This window comes from Bombyx mandarina, chromosome 22 (assembly GCF_030267445.1).
Source record: "Bombyx mandarina strain Sakado chromosome 22, ASM3026744v2".
NCBI lineage: Eukaryota > Metazoa > Arthropoda > Insecta > Lepidoptera > Bombycidae > Bombyx > Bombyx mandarina.
Window position 1 is genome coordinate 14,438,137 of NC_143228.1, and position 24,568 is coordinate 14,462,704.

The 24,568-nt window shown below is 36.9% G+C and overlaps 1 protein-coding gene across 1 annotated transcript in view; it reads right to left on the minus strand.

Annotated features, from left to right (window-relative positions):
• The window catches only part of sit (stuck in traffic), a 43,749-nt gene extending 20,037 nt beyond the window's left edge, over positions 1 to 23,712 (minus strand). Inside the window, exon 1 of the mRNA XM_089736742.1 lies at positions 23,603 to 23,712. The gene's annotated coding sequence lies outside the window, so the exon portion shown is untranslated. The remainder of the gene's footprint in view (positions 1 to 23,602) is intronic.
• Between the last annotated feature and the right edge of the window lie 856 nt (positions 23,713 to 24,568).

Genomic DNA, 24,568 nt, shown 5'->3' on the forward strand with positions numbered 1-24,568 from the left:
TTACTCTTTCATCATATTATGATGATTTGCTAGAAATAGGAGATTTTGGAGGTTTTAACGATAGAGGGAAGATCTTCCACTGAGCGAGTGAAATTGCTCCGAAGACCGACGGCCCAAATGTTGTTGTTCGGAACTTATATATATGCAAGCTTATCTTGAAAATGTAGTAATCGAGATTCAGACATCTGTCAAATATCTTGTCCTCTATAATGGCTACCGTTGAAATATTTTACATTTCGTAAAATAGCATAATTTGATACATAAAATAAAAAGCTCAAAAGAAATGTTGACAACGCATATGTATTTAAATCAGGCTAATTATTGCGTGATTATGACAAAACTTTCGTACATGTCAAAATGTACTTTATGTTGATGGGGATAAAGTATGAATTTTATTAACAAATCGTATATGAATAAAGGAACGCGATGTTAGAAAATAAAATATGAAAGGTATGCAGTATACCTTGTAGATATAATTTATTTATGCAACCTAACTCCTTACTTATTTATTGTAGATAATCAAATATTTGACTTAAATTTATTTAGAATTTTTGAAAAAAGAAGACATCATCATGGATAGAACCATTATATGGTCTATAATGACCTATAGGCCATACAACTAGGCCATAGGCTCATTTATTTTTTCTTTTTTTTATTGCTTAGATGGATAGACCAGCTCACAGCCCACCTGGTGTTAAGTGGTTACTGGAGCCCATAGACATCCACAACGTAAATGCGCCACCCACCTTGAAATATAAGTTCTAACATCTCAGATTAGTTACAATGGCTGCCCCACTCTTCAAACCGAAATACATTACTGCTTCACGGCGGAAATAGGCAGGGTGGTAGTACCTACCCGTACGGACTCACAAGAGGTCCTATCACCAGTAATTACGCAAATCATAAATTTGCGGGTTTCATTTTTACTACACGATGTTATTCCTTCACAATGGGAGTCAATCGTGAACATTTGTTAAATACGTATTTCATTAGAAAAACTCATACTTGCTGGCGGGATTCGAACACCGTTACATCGCTAGACGCGAATGCACCGGACTTCTTATCTTTTAGGCCACGACGACACACAAACTGATATAATTAGCTGTTAATGGCGTCAAACTATTACCGTGACCGGTAATCAGCACGTGAATGACTCGTCTATTTTCAGATATGACATGAAATCGACAATTAGAATAGCTATAATTGCATTGCATAAGAAACAGCGGTAAGAAACCGTACGCTCTTAATTATTTGTAGCTCTGTATCATTACTACAGCTGTGATACTTCTATGTTCATTACATACCTCGTAACGATATAGAATTGCTACGTACCTAACGTGTTTGTTTGAAGTTCAGGTCAACAATGTCTTTAGAAAGTTGTTACAACTTTTACACTAATATCTAGACGCTGTCCGAAAATCAGGCTAGCATTATAAGCCGCAGGCCTCAATTTATCAAACACAATAGATTAAAGCCAAGAGGAATCAACACAGTTATAGAGCATATCTATTTGTAGAGTTAAAACAGTGCTAGGAGGGAGTTTCTGTGACGCGTTAATTATAGTCTTTTAAAATTGTTTTCTTTATTGAACTTAATTTGTTTTTTGTTTACTATATTTATATATGTTACTAGCGACCCGCCCTCGCTTCGCTTCGAAAACTGTAATTTATTATTGATTTCTCCACTATTTAATGGATGTTATTATACATGTAAACCTTCCTCTTCAATCACTGTATCTATTAAAAAAACCGCATCAAAATCCGTTACGTAGTTTTAAAGATTTAAGCATACATAGAGATATAGGGACAGAGAAAGCGACTTTGTTTTAAGATATTATGTAGTGATACTATACTAGATATACGAGTATGTTATATTTGAGTTTTATTATATTATAATTTAGTTATTTTTTATTTGATGAGCAGATGAATTTACGATCGACGCTTTGTTGTGTGGGTGAGTGTTGAGATGACGGCTGATAGAAGAGAATGGAATAGAAAAATTCGCTGTGCCGACCCCACCTAGTGGGATAAGGTGAGGCCAAGAAGAAGAAGAAGAGTTTCATTAACAATACCACCGCGAAACAAGCCCATAACGATTTACTGCGATACTGGTACCGACGAAAAAAACTATTTCTCTCACGCTAGTGCGGACCGATTATTTCAGGTTTTTTTTTTATTTACTGCATAGATGGGTGGACGAAGCTCAGCTCGTGCTATGTGGTTACCGGAACCCATAGACATCTACAACGTAAACGCTGCCATCCACCTTACGATATGAGTTTTAAATTCTAGGTATGGTTGCAACGGCTGCCCCACCCTTCAAGCCGATACGCATTACTGCTTCACGGCAGAAATAGGCAGAGTTTTTCAGGTGTTCCTTCGTCCACCCAGCATCATTATCCTGCCCTTCTCACAGTCACCTGGGTCGGCGCAACATGTTTTCTCCTTCCATACTCTTTTATCCTATACCATTTCTTCACTCAGTCCCTTCTTACTCATATCGTCTTTCACGCAATCCATCCATTTCTTCTTAGGTCTACCTCTTCCTCTATATCCTTCCACATTTGCAGTTAACATTCTCTTACCAACCTCATTTTCATTTCGTCTCATCACATGTCATCAAACGTGCACTTCTTAGCTTCTCTGTCACAGGTGCCACTTTCAGACTTCCTCTAACATATTAATTCCGTATTCTATCCATTCTCGTTACTCCACACATCCATCGCAACATTCGCATTTCTGCTGCATGCAACCGGCCCACTTATCTGTGCTATAAAAAAAATGTTTACGAGACATATCTTTTTTTGTTTAAAGTACACGTTTTCTTCCCGGGCGTTTGGGCTTCATGCTTAGCTGTCACCCTGGAAACAGCCTCCGTGATCTGTCGCGGTGTTAGTCCTTACTTCTATGCTTGTCGCTCCATAGTTTTGTCGCTGACGTTAGTACCTGCACGCATCAGGGTCAACGAAGTGACCCCTTTGCGACGGACAGACAGAGCTCATAATTTCTTTTCCTACCTAAGCTGATAGCTTTGAGAGGCTATGTCAGCGTAACCCTAACGTGTAGGTCAGCTTTCGGGGCTCAAACCAGGAGGCGTTGCTAACACTAGCTCTAGCAAGAGCAGTGCTTCGCAGATTCTACCACCGGATCGGAAACGCGACCCACTGAGAAGATCCGGCGGGAACCTCAGTGGGCTGTGTCTCTGGGTTAGTTTACTCGACGAACCCTTCGTCGCAAGCGACAGGTTCGACGAGAACGGTAAACGGAGCTTGAGGTACCTAAAAGCCCTGCTAGTGGAACGGGAGGATCCGAAATGACGTGTTTATGGCGACGTCGACTGTTTACCATTCGGCCCGCAGGAAAAAAAATAAAAGTATCAGGTATGTAATTTCCGGCAGCCACGACAAGAGGATTTTCGTGGCATGCCGCCTTCTCAAAGTGGTGCACTGATGCCGACTGAATATACTTACTGTTTTTTTATTATTATTTTTTGCTTAGATGGGTGGACGAGCTCACAGCCCACCTGATGTTAAGTGGTTACTGGAGTCCATACACATCTACAACGTAAATGCGCCACCCACCTCGAGATATAAATTCTAAGGTCTCAGTATAGTTACTGTTGGAGTCAAGCTCCAGGTCAACATGGAGATAGTGTTCTGTAGGCCGGGTTTGACTTTATATCAATCTTCGTCAGACTGAATTCACGGGTATTTTGTGAAATTCAAATTTCTCCTGGTGGTAGGGCGCCTTCTAAGTCCGCTCGGGCAGGTGCCACCATACTGCCTATTTCTGCCGGGAAGCAGTAATGCGTTCCAGTTCAAACGGTGGGCCAGCCTTAGTTCCGTAAAACTAAGGCCTTGTGTCTCAATATGGGTAATGTCATTCACGTAGTGATGTCCACGGGCTCTGGTTACTAATTAACATCGGGCGGTCCGTGAACTAGTTCACCCGTATGTATAATAATATGTAATACAAATAAAATAAATTTCAGTTTAAATTTTAATTGTTCTCATTAATTAATCATATTGCAATTCAAGTTCTTAAACTTTGAACTGTTTCTAATCACATGACTTTTAGCATGCAAGTGACCCTAACGTGATTAACAATGCAAATTTCTAAAACTTACAGTTCCGGTACATAACTATGATAATCGTACGTCGTGAAGTTTGTTCGTGAGTAAGGCCACGGGACACTTATAATAAATGCTCATGAAATCTAAGAATTACATTTTGACAGCTATCATAATAACTTGTCTATGGTTTTGAACCAAAGAATCGAGATTGAATAAATACACCTTCAATGAGAAATCGATATTGATTCTTTGTTATTATTTCTGTTGTGAATGTGAACATTCCTGAAGTTTAGATGAAGTAAGTAAGAAGTAGAAGTAAATAAACTACTTTGGCTTAAAATTTATTTCACAAATGTTGGGAGGTTAGTTTATTAAAATAAAGACCAAAACTAGATTGCTGTAATCGTGAACTCCGGTTATCGTTCTCGTCAGACCCGTACAATTATAATTGTTTGACGTGACAACGTCTTATAATTCGATGGAGCCGGCTGCACGCACGAAAAAACATGACTCATGCATCGTTACCTCGCTTTGAGGCGTTCCATTTAAGGCTTGAAGGGCAAGCAAGAGCATGCAACGAGCGACGAAGAGGCACAAAGGCCTCCGCATTCGGCAGCGTTCGACATCTGTCTCTCTCCTACTTGAATGAGCGATGCATCCGCGTGGACAACTGCTATACATGTTTACATGTTTTCGTGAAGTATGAAGTTCAGTGAAAATTGAATGTGGTGTCAAATGTTTATAGCAACGATAATTGCGATAATTGAAAAATGAAACCATTACATCAGTATTTTCTTATGACGTTGTCACGTTCAACTATCGTCAGTAAACCGACTTTACAGACAACCGTTTTTTTTTTAAATCAGGATTAAGACAAGCAATTTTTTCATGGAAACATTAGATTGTAATGATAATTAAATATGTATAAATTAAATAATAATAAAGTACGTTTAAATACAGAAAAATATGAATTGCCAAAATGTATGCCTTGAATTTGACGATCAGCAAATTTATTGAGACCTGTCGTACGATTTTATTCTGCATAGTCGCATCAGTTTATACATATTGTAGAATCTTATATTGTAGAAAACTTTTTTTTCCTAAAATAATTAGTCTAGCTATTAGTACAACTAATTATCAATCTCCGATACATTATTTTGGAAGAAGTCTATGGAATCTTTTGACTAAGACGCACAAAAAGATTCGGTAGCATCATCTATACTAATATTATAAAGAGGAAAGATTTGTTTGTTTGTTTGTTTCGAATAGGCTCCGAAACTACTGGACCGATTTGAAAAATTATTTTTCCATTAGAAGCCGACATTGTCCCTGATGAACATAGGCTACTTTTAAAAAAATATATATATATTTTATTTTTTTGGTTTCATGTGTGTTTTAATGTTTCCGAAGCGAAGCGAGGGCAGGTCGCTAGTTACTGGTATAATTACTTATACTGTAGGACACTTTACTCTCAAATTTGTACCAAACAATTTGACAACCATGTACTTTAAGTACGACGAGGCATGATATTAAAGAACTTTCTCCGAAATTATCTAATGCTTTTTATTACACTCACTATACGTGAAAGTGAAAATGTAATTTGATCAAAACCGGTTCCAAGCAATCTCACACTTTAAGTAACACAAGACATAATTAGCACCCTCTTATTTCAATTAAAATGAATTTACGATTAATCAATATCATTTTGTTGTTTCAAAAATCTCGAATACTCCATAGTACGACTAAGGTCGTCTTTGATATTTGAATTACAAATTTAATGTCGGTGAAGCTAAAAGGCACGTCTGGTATTTTAATATTTTTTGTGTTCCGCGTTGAGAATTTACTCTCATTGTCGTATGAGATAAGGCAATAATGTTATCCTGTTTCAACCATTTATCTTATTGATTTCCAACACGACGCATGCCAATTGCGCTATGCTCCTCTTCCAGTTCAGAAACAAACACTCAAAATTTTACTTAAGACAGCCATCGCTTGATAAGTTATTTCCTTAAGACTATATTATGAAATAATTAACACAATTAAATATGTATGTTTCACGTAATATGTATGGCGGTCACTAGGTTATATGAATATGAATTATCGTGACATTTATATTTATGTTGCGTTAGTAGAATACGTTCAATACGGATGACTTGCAATGAAAGGACGAGGCTTTTATCTAACTCACTGTGCCGGTGACATTTTCAGCCATTACATATTATGCCGTAAGCCATACATTGCTTCACTTTGGCGTTACTTTGATATGCTTGTACTCGACCTAATGGCCTGTGCAGTATTGAGTTGTTACTGCAACTCTCAAACGCGTGTACCAGACTTTATATCGTTATGTGTATGGGCTTAAGAGCCACTTGGCATCGCTTGGACCACAAACCCATTCATCTAGTGCAAAAAACAGGCATGTAAGCAAGGTGTCAATTGGTTTTGAAAATTAAATAAGTTCCCCTCAATGCCTTTCTTGAAGAATTCACGTGTACAGGAGCCAACTAACTCTTCAAAGTCATTTTGGAGTGACTCTCGGGTATTGAATTCCTTCCCTGGCAAGAAGTTGCGAAACTTTGGAAAGGTAAAAGTCTGGTGCGTACGGTGGATGACGCAATACTTCCAACCCTAACTTGTGGCTTAGAGACTGTCTGTTGTACTGTATAAGGTTGATCGTTGTCGTTGATTGTAGGAGCAGCGGGGAGGACGATTAACTAATAATGCATAATAATGAAGTCGTCGTGGCCTAAAGGATAAGACGTCCGGTGCATTCGTGTTGAGCGATGCAGCGGTGTTCGAATCTTAGGCGGGTACCAATTTTTCTAATGAAATACATACTCAACAAATGTTCACTATAGACTTCCACAGTGAAAGAATAACATCGGGTAATAAAAATCAAACACGCAAATTTTAATTTGCGTAATTACCTAGGGATAGGACCTCTTGTGAGTCCGCGCGGGCAGGTACCACCGCCCCGCCTATTTCTGCTGTGAAGCAGTAATGCGTTTCGGTTTGAAGGCTGGGGCAGCCGTTGTAACTATATTGAGACCTTAGAATTTATATCTCAAGGTGTGTGGCGCATTTACGCTGTAGATGTCTATGGGTTCCAGTAACCACTTAACACCAGATGGGCTGTGAGCTCGTTCAAACATCTAGGCAATAAAAAAACCAATAATGCTGGTGCCATTTGACAAGAAGCTGTGATGAATTATATCGGCACTAGAGGAACAAACAGTGACCATGATTTTATCAGGGGTAAATTTTAGTTTGGATACTGACCTACGTCCTAAGTCAGGGTCTAACGAGCTGCACCGACTTTTCAAGATTTTTAACTTGCCTTTTGACGCATATGGACCAATATTATTTTGATGCTAACTTTGAAATCGGTAGATTAAGTAACGCCTTTAATTCTTTTTTTCCCCCCCGGGATGAAAAGTTCAGTTTTAGTCCCTGGCACGCGGGACAAAAGTACCCTTTTCTAACCGGGAGTGAAAAAAAATAATGTATAAGCACCTAGGGAGAAAAGTAGAACATCTATCTCCACCAGCGATTGTCACAATTCGCGGGCGTGAATGTCCTAATTTTCTCTCCCGGTGCGTACTATACTATCTTGTTGAATTTAGTAATCAGACAACTACGTAATTTATTTTTAGACCAAATTCCATATAGGAAGCATTCGTACCAATAACGAGTCGTGCATTGGTTTGTAGTGTTCACTGTGTATACGTACATTACTACTACGACGGAACCCGTATTCCATAATTAGTCGTATTTTTCATGTCCATATTGATGAAAAAATACAAAAATAGGAAAAACACAACATCTAATCAATAAACAAATGACTGAATTTGTAAATAAAGCACCATATTTTTTTAATACAATTAATTTCAAATGATAACTTACTGGCAGCCATACACAGATGGCCAGTATTACAAACGACGAACGTTTTAAGTTTATTTTATACAAAAGTTTAGGTCTTTTATTTAGCGATTGAGGCATTACGAAGTCTGCCGGGTCGGCTAGTACTAATATATAAATCTACAGTGGTTTTTACGGATGTACCGTTATAAGTACTAAACCGTGCATCCGATTGACTTGAAACTTGGCATCCATGTAGAAAATACATGTACTTAATGGATAGGCTACATATAAATATGAGTGTTGGACTCCCTACACCAGTTGCGGGGGCATTAATAATGAGAATCTTTGTGCGGACGGGTACAGCTGTTTTTTTTTTATATTTAGCATTGTTTTCGATCGAATGTGTGTTACCTTATCATTATTACACGCAAAAACAGAGTAGCGAATGGACATAATTTTGTACTAGGACATATTTAATGGTGCTTATAAAATGAATTCATGTTTATTTTGAGAGAAAACCATCTTTATTTAATTCATATAAAAAAATAACGCGGATGACATCACTGGGCTAATTTAAACTTGAATTCTATTCACATATTTTTCTCAGAAAAAAACTAGTTTTCAATATTATCCCTGGTAAACAGTATATATGTAAATAATTTTAATTTTATATAAAAAAAATCCTGTTTCAATTTACCACTGTCAAAAACAATTCTTTTGTTAAGCATTTATTACGCAAATTAATTCCCTCTGTTATGATAATTTATGCATACTATTTACAAATTTTCTTAGCTGTTTGTATAAGAATAAAAAATACGTGTTTTTTTTAAATTAAAGGATTGTATCTTTCAGCGCCACCAAAGCTCACTTTCAACAACTTCGGACTCTGTTATCTAGAAGTCTTGGTCAGAACTGAGTTGTAATAATGACAAATTACCCTTCGAACATACAAGATTTTCGAACAGACAGAGAAAAGATGTAAGTGCCATTGTAGCCTAGAATAATCATCTCTTTTCACGGGGCCCCATAAGAACCGAGAGGAAAACACCGGAGAATGGACAGCACCATGCTTATAATTATATCAGCATAATTTGATTGCAAACAGCCTACTGTGGTAGTGCATGTTGATTTTCCGTACAGACGTGACTGTGTCCATTGACCGACAGCACCTATTTATATTTATTTATTTATTGCTTAGATGGGTGGACGAGCTCACAGCCCACCTAGTGCTTAGTGGTTACTGGAGCCCATAGACATCCACAACGTAAATGCGCCACCCACCTTGAGATATAAGTTCTAAGGTCTCAAGTATACTTACAACGGCTGCCCCGCCCTTCAAACCGAAACGCATTACTGCTTCACGGCAGAAATAGGCAGGGTGGTGGTACCCACCCGCGCGGACTCACAAGAGGTCCTACCACCAGTAATTACGCAAATTATACTTTTGCGGGTTTCATTTTTATTACACGATGTTATTCCTTCACCGTGGAAGTCAATCGTGAACATTTGTTGAGTACGTATTTCATTAGAAAAATTGGTAACCGCATGAGATTCGAACACCGGTGCATCGCTCAACACGAATGCACCGGACGTCTTATCCGTTAGGCCACAACGACTTATATAACTATAATAGAAAAGAAAATCAATCGTTGGTGTCCATCGATAGAAGATAACTCTGACACAGGAAACTAAGCGATACTAGATAGGTAATAAGTATATACTAAGTAAGAAATATTAATTTAATAATTTAATTAAATATTAATTATGTGATTTATCTATCATTAAAGTAAGAAATATGGTAATATATTCTTCAGTTATTTAAGCATAATTTTTTTGTGGAGTTCGGCGTATATTTGTAACACACTTTCCTATCTAAACAACATAATTGAAGGCGTGCATAGTTTGGTCTGCGAAAACCCTTATTTTCCTTAGAGTCGGTCAAAAGGCTAAAAGTTATCCAAGTGGCGTGCTATTGTGTCATTGACAACTCCAACCATCCAGTCCATAATTAAAATCGTAATAATTATACAATTAGCAGCCGTATGTAATGCTTGAACTAGACGTCGACCAACTTAATTCCCACAAAGGTGACCTTGCTGGTTTTCGATGATGCAAAAAATGTTTTAACTAAGTAATTCTCGCTTGTCAAGTTCATTGTTATTTTTTTTTCAAAGCAAACATGCTCTAAACCCGAATACAACCACCTCATACCGATTTCTATTTTTGTTGTTGTTTTTTTTAACTGGAAACAAATCACGCACGGTTATCCGACCCCAATTTAGGATTCCCGGTTTTATGGGGTACCAGAGACTGCAGAGACTGATAAACATACTTAAATAGTATCTTCGATAAATACTTTATTTATTATAAAAAAAAGAACACAATATTCCTAACCTAAAAGTACATGTTATTGTCCGCAACATGCTTCGTCAGATATATCTTCGATTATATACATATCTATATACTAATACGTGAAGCAAAAACTTTGTATCCCTTTTTACGAAAACTGTGCGGCCGGAGGAGTATGAAATTTCCCACAATTATAGAGAATATAGAGAAGGAGTGCAGAATGTTAATATTTTTTTAAATTATGCATAAAAAATACATTAAATCAATAAGAAATACATTACACACACTACCATATATTTGACCATGCATACTATTTGACTATTGTCAAACTTTTCTTATTGCTTACTGTGTTCAAATTGAAAATAGATTAAATATTGTTTGTCTTTATCAATATTTGTCTAAAGTGCAGTCTTGGCGAAATCTGTGATTATAGAAGTACAAAAGAACCTTAATACTATGTACAAACTTATAATTTCAATTAGTTATAGTCGAATTTCGACTTCTGTGGGACCACTAGTATAAATAGATACCCAGAGAAAGAGCAAACAAACCTGTTCATCATAGAATCTTTACTCGATGTGGGAATCGGACCTACGACCCCTGGCGTAATAGTCAGGAGCGCTAATTACAACATCACCGAGTCAGTCTATTGTCATTTCTACTGCCTATGAGGCCTCTGGACCTCTTAGGACCTCTTGAGAGTCCACGCGGTTGGATACCACCACCCTGCCTATTTCTGCCGTGAAGCAGTAATGCGTTTCGGTTTGAAGGGTGGGGCAGCCGTTGTAACTATACTTAAGACCTTAGAACTTATATCTCAAGGTGGGTGGTAGATGTAGATGTCTATGGGCTCCAGTAACCATTTAACACTAGGTGGGCTGTGAGCTCATCCACCCATCTTAGCAAGAAAAAAAGAGCATGTATTCCGACCTGAAATACGCCACGGTCGTGATGCAATAAAAAAAAAATGTAATTAATTGTTCCATCTGATGTAAGCATTTAACACTGTCCATTTAATGAACTAAAAAATACTGAAATTATTTGATACCTTCCTATCGATCTTTTTATAATTTTGAGAAGAATCAAAAATGTGCTCAAAAAAACCCATCCATTCCCCATATACTGGTGCTCAAATAAATTGGATTAACGTCAAAAATACAACGCAGGATTTTTGGATAGTACGATATGATGTAACTTTTGAGCTGTATGTATGTATGTATGTGAATGTCATTTTTTTATTTTACTAAGCCGCCTTATTTGCAAGGTCACTCTAGTGGTGATCGGACTGATTGCTTATCGTGTAACACAATCCTTAGAATAGGAGCCGCGTTAATGGAAAATGAATAATATAGTAGTCCACAAACCCCCGTTCTGAATTGCCTGCGTGGTACCTAATACTCTTTAATCGTTCGCGACCAAAGGGTAAGTAAGACATTCAAATACTTCAGGCTTTACGACAAAATGTTTTTTCTACCACTAAGGGACTATTCCAACTACGCGGGTAGGTGAGCTCACGGGGCTCAATCTGAGAGAACTTGCTAGAACTAGCCTTAGCAAGAGCAATGCTGCATCCACCAAAAGATTGGAATCGTGACCCACTGAAAATATTGGGGAAATAATCAGGTATCTATCTATACTGACTTTATAAATACGCATGTAACAAGTAAAGTTTGTGCCCCAAAAAGAGTTTTTTTTTTTTAATTGCTTAGATGGATGGACGAGCTCACAGCCCACCTGGTGTTAAGTGGTTACTGGAGCCCATACACATCTACAACGTAAATGCGCGACCCACCTCGAGGTATAAGTTCTAAGGTCTCAGTATAGTTACAACGGCTACCCCACCCTTCGAACCGAAACGCATTACTGCTTCACGGCGGAAATAGGCGGGGTGGTGGCACCTACCCGTGCGGACTCACAAGAGGTCCTACCACCAGTGAAGAGGCTACATATAGGCTACATTCCACTGTTCAGTACAGGTATCTGACATAACAGGGTCCGATAACACGAATCGATGCGCACTATTTGTTAATATGCGATTAGAAATGTGAATCACTTCAATGAGTCGGGTTAATTAGCAAATATCCTGTATAATTGCGTGTCGCATCCGTTGTATTCAATACTTCAAGCTACGTCAATTATAATACAATAAAATATGTATTAAGGTCGTTTTCAAAATGGTAGTTATGTTAGCTCTGAATGAAGACACTATATTTCTTTTGTTTTTAAAGTGAAAGCTTCTTATCGCTGTTGTGTTTTGGAACTTGATGCAAACAAAGAATACACCATAAAAAGGCAAACATACACATCTATTGATTTTTTTTTTTATTGCTTTGATGGATGGACGAGCTCACAGCCCACCTGGTGTTAATTGTTTACTGGACCCCATAGACATTTACAACGTAAATGCGCCACCCACCTTGAGATATAAGTTCTATGGTATCAGTATAGTTACAACGTGCCCCACAATTCAAACCGAAACGCATTACTGCTTCACGGCAGAAATAGTGGTGGTACCTATCCGCGCGGACTCACAAGAGGTCCTACCACCAGTAATTACGCAAATTCTAATTTTGCAAGTTTGATTTTTAATACACAATGTTATTCCTTCACCGTGGAAGTCAATCGTGAACATTTGTTGAGTACTTATTTCATTAGAAAAATTGGTACCGCTGCATCGCTAGATACGAATGCACCGGACGTCTTATCTCTTAGGCCACGACGACTTAGACTTAGCCTACGAGAAAAAGAAATAGAACACTTCGTAAGAATCCACTTGAAACCTCTTTGAGGGCATCTTCTACTGCATATGAACCGCACAGATGTTGTTTTTAAATATCCAATCATGGAAAAAAGAGGTATGTTTATTTTTATTGCCTGCAAACGCAAACAAATTATATGGGCAACGATTCAAGAAGAAGTTTAAACTGATATTTGTCAAGGACAAAGCTATTGCAGCGGCCAAAAAACTAAATAGCTAATAATGAAATCGATACGATGTGCGGAAAGAAGGGCCGAATTATTTGAAGTATTAGTTGTTTTATTGTTGGACTACGGAATATATGAATGACTCATTCCAAAATCTTCGTATTATATCAATAGAAACTACCTGTATAGAGAGCGAGTTTACCCGCCTCCCGGGATTGGGAGAAATTGCGACCTAAAAACCCCTCAACTTCTAGCTAGTTTGGATTCTTCAAGAAGTACCTGCACCCGATCGAACCTGATGAGACTTGAATGCGATCATTACTCTGGATTCGATTTGGACACGGCGAAACATATGCTCGCGTTCTGGCTCGCATGGCTGGGAATGCCACGTGCTCGTCACAAAAATATTGTTCCTGTTGTCATGGCCGAGCACCTACGTTACTATACGGCAACTAATCCTGCTAGCATCGGCTCGACTTCAGCATCTTGCATAAACAGAAAATGGGGCGCCCTCTCTCCCTCTCTCTGCACCATCACTGTCAAGCCGTGGGATCGCGTCAGAGTCGTCCGGACCCTGACGCCCTAAGCGCTTTCGTATATGGTTTGGAGAGGGTACAAGAGAGACCCAAGCAGGTGACCTGTAAATATCTATACACGCGTTTTACGAAAGAGTAACCAGGTGAGAGATGACCGCACTCCCCAGCCGCTGGTTCCTATCCAGTGGGGTATTCTGGGAATTCGATAGTGGTGACGCCGTCTAGATGGGCTTTGGATAACCGGCTGACTCAACAGCCGGCTCTCGGAACAAATACCAAAATAAAATAACGCTAAAGTAGGCCAGTAAAACCTATCATGTAACCCCAATACAGCTGAAAACCACTGTCCACGTTCCTTTTAAGTCATAAACTGCGGGCGTCTATTGATTGCTTTACATCGCGTGTCATGTATAAATAAATTAAAAAATTGAAATTTTCCAACGTGATTTATTTTTTTGTATGTTGTCGTATTCAAAATAACAAGCCACTTTTCTCGTTTTCGATTCAAATGCAACTTAATCTTTTGCAAAGTCAGACAATTAAAATTATTACATACTAGCTGACCCGGCAGACTTCGTAGTGCCTCAATCGATAAATAAAAGACACATCAAGGGGAAACATCAAAGGAAAAAATTGTTTGTTTTTATATAATTCCGAGCTTTTTTTTATATTTTCTCACCTTTTAAACCTTCCCTGGACTTCCACGAATAATTCAAGACCAAAATTAGCCAAATCGGTCCAGTCGTTCTCGAGTTTTAGCGAGACTAACGAACAGCAATTCATTTTTATATATAGAGATGATTTTTATTTGCGTTCACATTGTTTTAACTAACTAAAATTTTAATTAACGTAAGAAGTTGTAATTGTATATTTTACGGAAAAAACTTCTTTATACTAGTGCAATTAAACATTTTTAAAATAAACATGACAATATATTAACGAGTTAGGTAACCAAATAAAATTAATTTCGTGTTTGCGAGTGTTTATTAATTACACTTGATTTTTTTATAATTTGCAATATTGTTATGGGTATTTGGTATTTTAATGAACAAATTAATTGACTACTAAATGCAGAAATATCTTAAGCTAGCCCTGACCAAAGGACTGACCGCGGAGATTATGATCTAACTGGTGGTAGGACCTCTTGTGAGTCCGCACGGGCAGGTACCACCACCCCGCCTATTTCTGCCGTGAAGCAGGAATGCGTTTCTGTTTGAAGGGTGGGGCAGCCGTTGTGACTATACTGAAACCTTAGAACTTATATCTCAAGGTGGGTGGCGCATTTACGTTGTAGATGTCTATGTGCTCCAGTAACCACTTAACACCAGGTGGGCTGTGAGCTCGTCCACCCATCTAAGCAATAAAAAAAAAGAAAAAAAATATATGTACCTACGCTAGTTTTGCAGCCGATATAAGCCGATGGCACTACGCCCCTTGACTTACAAGATTGAATTCTTAATAATTTATATTTACTAAAAGAACATCAATTAACAAGAAGGGATGGAAAGATTTTCATAGATGATGATATTTTGTTCATGGAATGGGGTGAATGATTTTTTCAATAGCATTTTGCTCACCTCTAACTTATGATCTTATCAGTCTTTATTGATCTCATTTGATAGATAAATAAGTGAACAATTTAATGTATCTCTTTGATTCTTAATAAATATATCATACATTATTAAAAAAACATGTGTTTCTGTTAAGCTTTTTTTCACCTATTCGGAGTAAATATTTGGGGCAAGGCATCCCCAGTGAATGGCAATTTGATGTCGTTGACACTCAATTTATTTTGACACCTCTACATATATTTTAATCTAAATAAAAGTATAATGTTACCCAAATCAAATAATAATTAGTGAATTATATAGGATTTTCATTGTCCCAGATAACTCTATTCAAAGTTATCCGAAAGTCGTTGTAACTTTGAATGGCCACTAAAACATCAATTTCTAAACCTTTTCTGTATTAATACATCATATTGGTTAGGTAATTTAAATTTTGGAAATGAAAGAACACTTACCACACTGTATAATATAGTGCAGCCAATACATAAATTTTTCAGTGTACTTAAAAATCTGCGAAAAGTGTTCAAAGTTACCCAACTTGACTGTAATGATTTTTTTTGCATAATTAAGTAAAATATTAACATTCTGCACTTCTTCTCTATATTCTCTATAAAATGGCGTGGGAAATTTCATAGTCCTCCGTCCGCACAATTTTCCTAAAAAGGTTTACAAAGTTTTTGCTTCACGTATTAATATATAGATTATTAAAAATCACGATTGCAAACCTATTATCAATTTATCAACAGTGCTATTGGCATAAATGCTCCGCCAACCTTATGCTCTATGAACATTAAAAAAAAAAGTACAGTTATGATTCGTACAATCTACCAGCACACGGTAATAAAACACTTCAATAATATTTTATATTCACAATTTCTAAATTACTGTTTTTTTTTTTCAGTTTATTGATACTCATAGAAGCATAATCAAGTAAAGACAATTACTGTACAAGTTCAGCCAAAGAATAACCGTACATAAACGTTGTAAACTACAGTTGCAAAGTTTAGAAAATTTTATAACTGCTTCACACGTGCGCTCAAAGACAAAGACACCAAGTAATCGAACCAACGGACCTATGTCATTACCATTCGGAATGAACAGTTAGCTAACGTCAAAAAATTATACGTATCTTATTTTTACGATTGGATACGATTTTACTGGTGGTAGGACCACTTGTGATCCGCGCGGGCGGGTACCACCACCCTGCCTACTTCTGCCGTGTAGCAGTAATGCGTTTCGGTTTGAAGGGCGGGGCAGCCATTGTAACTATACTTGAGACCTTAGAACTTATATCTCAAGGTGGGTGGCGCATTTACGTTATGGATGTCTATGGGCTCCAGTAACCACTTCACACCAGGTGGGCTATGAGCTCGTCCACCATCTAAGCAATAAAAAAAATACCGCGATGAAAGTGGATAGTCCCTGGGTACGCATATTCGTCTCTTAAAGGCGGATAATTAGAGCTAATTATCCGCTAATTACGGCTACAACCTCAAGTTTCAAATTAAGTAACGCATCCGAGTTTTTTTATAAAAAGGCCCAAACAAACATATTTTTTTTATCATCAGCTAATCGCCTGATTCACGGTTATGTGTTGTCGTTCATTAAGTACAAGTACTAATATGTAATTAGGTAATTATAAAAACTTTCTTTCTATGTTACCTTACCAACATTATCTACATTTACAATTTGATTAGTATCGTTCGAATTCTAAAACTCAGCTATTTTATCAATGCTTATCATCGTCTCTATCTAAACTCTAAACACAAACAGAGACAGACACGATGACCCAAAAAAGACAATTCATTTCAGCAAAATTGACGATTTATTTGGTTCCACGAAATATAATGAGTTATGATGACACAGAAAAAACTAACACTTAAAACCTTATTTCATTTTATTCGTGTCCATGTGTTTTTAAATTTTCGCATTGTATTTTATTATCACGCGATCATTATATTTAAATTTTGTAAAATTATTAAACTTGATTTCATTGTTATTTTAGCTTAGAGAAACCTTCTAAGATTACAGAAGTTACTTGCTAATAATATACGACTAGCGCTAGACGAAAGGATCGGGTTCTACAAGACAACCCTTTGAACCCTGACATTAAACTCAAAGATCGAAAAGAAAATTCTAAATCACAATAAATTCTCCACAAAAAGTGGTGTAGATTGTTCGTCTGTTAGCCAACATATAGAAACATAGAATCGCTTATCGTAATCACTAATATTAACTATGCCATAATTTACTTTAAAGTAGTAATGGGATTTTTCCCTAAAGAAAATGGTTAATCTTCTATCTATCTTTATATATAAAAATTAATTGCTGTTCGTTAGTCTCGCTAAAACTCGAGAGCGGCTGGACCGTTTTGGCTAATTTTGGTCTTAAATTATTTGAGGAAGTCCAAAGAAGGTTTAAAAGGTTTAGCTAAATATGAAAATGCTCGGAATTAAATAAAAATAACATTTTTGTTTTCCCTTTGATGTGCCCCGTCGGATGGATTCCTTTTGTTTGTTTTAAGTTTATTTTATACAAAATTTTAGGTATTTTGTTTATCGATTGAGGCACTACGAAGTCTGCCGGGTCAGCTAGTCACTAATATTAACTACGTCATAATTTACTTTAAAGTACTAATGGGACTGTTCCCTAAAGCAAATGGTTAATAATAAATATTGTATGTATGACGGACGTCCTCCCGCGCTCACGCAAACACTATGACCTCGCTCGTACTCGTATCACCTGGCTTACTTGTTTTGACAAAGTCTCAGAAAAATGTGTAATGATGAACTGAGCTCGTATTGAGCCTTTCGCATCGTGGTGCCATATTCAAAAAGTATCATTTTGAAGTCGTCGTGGCCTAAAGGATAAGACGTCCGGTGCATTCGTATGTAGCGATGCACCGGTGTTCGAATCCCGCAGGCGGGTACCAATTTTCCTAATGAAATACGTACTCAACAAATGTTCACGATTGACTTCCACGGTGAAGGAATAACATCGTGTAATAAAAACCAAACCAGCAAAATTGTAATTTGCGTAATCACTGGTGGTAGGACCTCTTGTGAGTCCGCACGGGTAGGTACCACCGCCCCGCCTATTTCCGCCGTGAAGCAGTAATGCGTTTCGGTTCGAAGGGTGGGGTAGCCGTTGTAACTATACTGAGACCTTAGAACTTATATCTCGAGGTGGGTGGCGCATTTACGTTGTAGATATCTATGGGCTCCAGTAACCACTTAACACCAGGTGGGCTGTGAGCTCGTCCATCCATCTAAGCAATAAAAAAAAAATTTTTTTAGGAAGTAAGAATTACCCGAAACCCTTTCCAGTTTTACTAGGACAGGTGGGCGAGCAATGACTCAGCCGGGAGTGTGTGAATTGCTAACAGCTGCCTGAGCATCTCCGAAGAATACCAAACAGTTCAAGGGTAGTTGCTTCGTTCTACCGGGAAGCATCTAGTAAACGCCTATCAGATAACATCTACTGCTCTTATTATTATGGACGTAAAAACTCATTCTAATTGACAACTCGATTAACTGTTTACAATTTTTTTTTCTTACCTAATCTGATAAGCCTTGAGGGGCTATCTCAGCGTAACCTTAACTAGTAGGTGAGCTCACGTGGCTCAAACCGGAGTGTTGCTAACACTGGCCCTAGCAAGAGCAGTGCTTCGCAGAATCTACCACCGGATCGGAAACGCAACCCACTGAGAAGATCCGGCGAGAAACTCAGTGGGCTGTGTCTGTCGGTTAATTCACTCGTCGAGCCCTTTGTCGCAAGCGACGGGTTTGACGAGAACGATGACCGGTGCTTGAGATACATAAAAGCACCGTTAATGGATCGGGAGGATCTGAAATGACGTGTTTTGGGCGACGTCGACCGCTTTCTATTCTGTCCGCAGGATCGAGAATGTAGTTACCGGCGGCCACAATGAGAGGATTCTCGTATCGTGCCGCTTTATCGAAGTGTCGCTCTACCGGGAAGCATCTAGTATACGCCTACCAGATACCATCTACTGCTCTTATTATTGTGAACGTAAAAACTCATTCTAATTGACAACTCGATAAACTGTTGACAGTTAGACAGCACTTAGTATCGCTTTGAGTCTTTTAAGATCTGTTTGATCGTAAACACCTTGAACCTGCAAATTCACTTTCACTTTTAACTTTCTTACATCCAACATCCTAGTGTTTCAAACCGGATTATATCAAGTCGTTTCTTTTGCGAATTGAATACTATACTTCATAATTCGAATTATATTTAAGCGAACGCTTCAAAGGCTTATGATACTGTTGACAGCTTAGATCGTAATCTTCAAAATTATCTTAGATTAGTCTTACAGGTGTTGAAAGAGCAGTCTCGAACCAGAAGCGAGAGTTAAACAGGTACTCATTTAACATAAGATTTTCAATCACTACACCAGTCTATGTAATAAATAAAAAGTAATAGAAGCAAACGGATTTTTTAAGTGCTAATTAAAGTTACTATGGTTCGTAGATATTACAGAGTGTGTGAAGTTGAAATCTCAATTCGAACATTTAATGCTCGTCCCTCTTGTGAGTCCGCGCGGGTGGTACCACCAACATACCTATTTCTGCCGTGAAGCAGTAATGCGTTTCGGCTTGAAGGGTGGGGCAGTCGCTGTAACTATACTTGAGACCTTAGAACTTATATCTCAAGGGGGGTGGCGTATTTACGTCGTAGATATCTGTGGGCTCCAGTAACCACTTAACCCCAGGTGGGCTGTGAGCTCGTCTACCCACCTAAGCAATAACAAATAAAAAATAAATAAAATAAAATCTAAAAGTTTATAGATTAGAAGGTTTCATCTTCAAAAACTGTATAAGATTTGTAAATTAATCACAAATGAACATTTTTTAGTTCATTATGCCAGCTGAAAACATTAGGAAGTATTTTGCTACATTCTATTGCAAATAATTGTAAATAGACATGATTTAACAAAAACCGATTTCAAATAGAAAAAAAAGAAGATATTCCAAAACAAATTAATATGCACTAAAAACCATAATCATCGAAATCGGTTGGCGTGATATTGAGTTATTGAGTTATTCATATATTTGTCGCGCACGTACTTAATGCAAATTTAAGACTTATGTGGTTTTCTCATGGATACCATTATTAGAATTGGACTAAATTGAAATGGAACCACACGGGAGGCGTCAGCTTGCAAATAAAAAAAGAATCATCAAAATTGATTCACCCAGTCAAAAGTTTTGAGGTAACAAACATAAAAAATTTAAAAAAACATACAGTCGAATTGAAAACCTCCTCCTTTTTTGAAGGCAGTTAAAAAATAAAAACTGAAAAACCAATAATTATATTTGTTCTAGTTCCAACGTTTTGTTAATCATCACTGCACAATAAATACGCTAATTTTGACACTTGCACCCATGTTAATCGTGTGCTATTTAAATCGAAACATTGTTTTTAAGCATGACGAATGAAAATGTAATCAACAAAAAATATATGCGACCTTAAATCTTCATGTTATATTATTTCAGTTGTTAAATAATTTACTCTAAGCCGTTAAACCAATAAACGTTCAAAGATAATTAAGATAAAGATAATTTTGTAATAAAACGTGTCACGCTTTCTTGTGACACGTTAATCTCGAACTTATCTATTTAATAATAACGTCATTTTTAGGAGCACGTAGGGTGATCCCCATGACGTCAGCGACGCAGTTTCATTCTAAACTGAAAATCGTTGTAAACCTTAGCCAAATTTTAACTCGGTACACATTATCGTGATAAGAAGTAATATTAAAAACGTGTGACTTGTTTATTATTATCATAACATTTTTTTTTTTTTTATGGTAATAGTTTTAACTTTATACCAGTTTCAAGTAAAAGGTAGGGAAACTAGACGCGAGAAAAAATAAACAAAAACATCAAAAGGAAACAAAAGGGATAAACTAGCTAAAATCAAAATATAGACATAAACATATTAAATCTTAATATTATTATTGACTAGCTGACCCGGCCGACTTCGTAGTGCCTCAATCAATAAATAAAAGACAAAAGGAATTCGTCCGACGGGGGACACATAAAAGGGAAAACAAAATTATTATTTTTATTTAATTCCGAACATTTTCATATTCTAAGCCTTTTAAACCTTCTCTGGACTTCCACAAATAATTCAAGACCAAAATTAGCCAAATCGGTCCAGCCGTTCTCGAGTTTTAGCGAGACTAACGAACAGCAATTCATTCAGATTCATTCAATCAGTTTATGAAAAGATATTAAAGGATAAATCAAAAGGCAGGAGATTTTAGTCGGAAACGGAACATGTAGTAATTGTAAGGAATTCAAAGAGGAGGTGCGGTCATATTGGGAACAAGAGAAGAAAATATGGTCGAGGTCACCAATATCTTCTCCAAACTCACAGACATATTTCTTTAATGTTTTCCTCATTAATTGAAATAAATTGAAATAAACGACCTTTCAAAAAAAAAGTAGTTTAAAAAAAACTAAAAAACATGCTTTATATTATATAAACTTCAACAAAAAAATAGATAGTAAAATTTTATAAATTTAATTTGAAAATAGTGTAAAAAAATATATATTTTATTTAAAAAAAAGCGTGAGATTCATAGTGTTATTAGTTATTCTATTATGTTATTATTTTCAATTTTATTGTTGAATTTTATATAAAGCGTGTTTTTTTAGTTTTCGTAAACTATTATTTATTATAAATTTTTTAGTTGAATTTCAATTTTTTTAATTTTTTTTAAATATTGAATTGTCATCGGTCCTCGATAAATCTACAAAGTTTGAATGAAATCTGGCCGTTTAAAGTGGGTCAAAATCGCGTCTAAAGGAGTCAGTTACAAACACACATACAAGTGAAGCTAATATAAAGCGTGTAAAAAAGGATCAGTTGAAACTTTTAAAAGAGTTCCGTATTAGAAATAATTTCGACCAAAAACATAGAGAACGAAGTAGAGCAGCAATAATAAAAAAATAAAAACGATCTAAAAAGATTCTAATACGACACGGATTGTCATCTTCCGTTAGTCTAGCGCGTTTTTTGTCTTGCAACAGATTACTTTGTTACATTTTTAAACTGTAGACGGACAGATTAGCTCACATCTCGTTTGAAGTTAACATGAAACTATTACCGTTCGCGGACCGGCATCCACTGTTCTGCCCATATATGTCACGAACGTTTTTATGGCCATTGCAGGCAGGCCATTGTCGCCCGTGGACTTCAGCAATGCCAGGGGCAGAGTCAAGCCACTGCCTAACGTTAAGTACTTTCCGCAAGCCTTGTTTCAAGAAGGACATGGGCATAGCGCTAGGGAAACACCGTGGAGGGGAGCTCATTTCAAAGCCGGATGGTACGTGTAAGAAAGATCTCTGGAAACGCACTGTGGATGAACGCAGTGACCCCAGGTAATGATAGGAATAACGGATGAACTCTGCTCCGGTCGTGGTCTCCTCAGCAAAAGGAATATTTTGTTGTAAATATTAATTTTATTGCACATGTGCTTTTAGATTTTTAAAAACCTTCATTATAATCGTAATTAACTATGTTTCCTTGTAAACATGTATTTAATGGATTTGAGAGAAATCGCATCGTTGAACACGCATCATTATTGAACTGTATTATGTACTTATAATAACAATACGACGTAGTACCGCATTGATACTGGATATCAATATTTTTAAATGTATTTAAAAAATATCCGGCTTGTTTCAGGGCCAACTTCGTCATTAATGACATATTTATATATTTAATATATAACATTTACTTAATATATTAATTCCAAACATGTATATATATTTTACATATATTTACTACTATATAAATATATATTACGAAGAACACACACACTCGTGAACACACTCCGAATTTCGCATTAATACATTTTGAAATTAAGTGCTAAGTGTGTCTCGAACCTGCGACTCTTGCTTAATACCGCTGAGCAACGCGCGCTTCGAACATAAGTGTTGTCATAACAATAAAATTTTGGAGCGTATTTTGTTTATGAAAAATACGTGTAGCCACATTAAAATTCTTAATTCGCACCACCATCTTTATTCCAATGTCATTTTAAATCCAAAATTCCAATTTTTAAATATCAAAATTGTTTCTGTATTCATGTACTTCTCGTATATTTTTTAAAAAGATCCGATCGTTTTTCGAAGTGCCCAGCCGTTTGTGCGTAGGTCAAAATTACTCATTTATACACGAAAGGCACTTACTTATAAAAATGTTTGCATGATTTTTGGTTTGAATTTTTAAAAAAAAGTGACACAGAAATTTGTTTACCTTTATCGTCAGCAGCCACAAAAAAAAAACAAAATTAAGTACTGCTTGTGAACACACGCGATTTGTATTGAAAATCAGTCGCCACTAGCGACTGTCGCGGCGAACGAAAGACGACTGAAAGATCTAAGGCTTTGTCGCGACTCGCGTCACGCTACGGACATCGAACGCATGAACGGGTTAAGATGCGGACTCGTGTAGATTTCTCCAAATCACTACGGAGATTGTGCGTGCGTAATTGCGTCCGCTAGTTTGGACGCATATTTTACGATTTATGACCAACATCAGTTTTACATTTTTGGTCTTAGAGAGTTTGCAGTTGACTTGAATCGCAAGTGCAATTCGCAAATTTATAAACAAACTAGCTGACCCGGCAAACGTTGCTTTGCCATATATAAGATTTCTTGGGAATTTCTAGTGTAGAAAAAAAACTAACTTATTGTAAGTGTGTAAGGATGTGGTAAATGAGTGAAAGAGGCATGTAGCGCCGTGAACGATAAGGGAATATAAAAATAACAAAACCTCATTCAACCATTATAACAAATTCCTCATTCAAAGCTCTCCTCCAAAGCCTCATTATAACAAAAAACAAAAACATTAACCAAAAAATAAACAGTAAATGTTAGGGGTGGACAACCCTTATCACTTAGGAGTATTATATATTCTCAGACCTACTGAACATGCATATAAAATTTCATAAAAATCGATCAAACCGTTTCAGAGGAGTATGGTAATTAATATTGTGACACGAGAATTTTATAAAAACAAATAAGTTACAGTAACGAATTGTTCCAAAAATTTCGTAGGTATCTACATTATCAACACTTATATTTAATACGTTGCAAGAGCTATCATCACGGGTAGACCTAAAGGGTGTTTTCCCTACTTGTCTGCCAGTCTGGACACGAGACTGAGCGAGGCACTTCGCTGCGCCACTGAGCGACAAATGTAAGTGGCTACAGATCACAA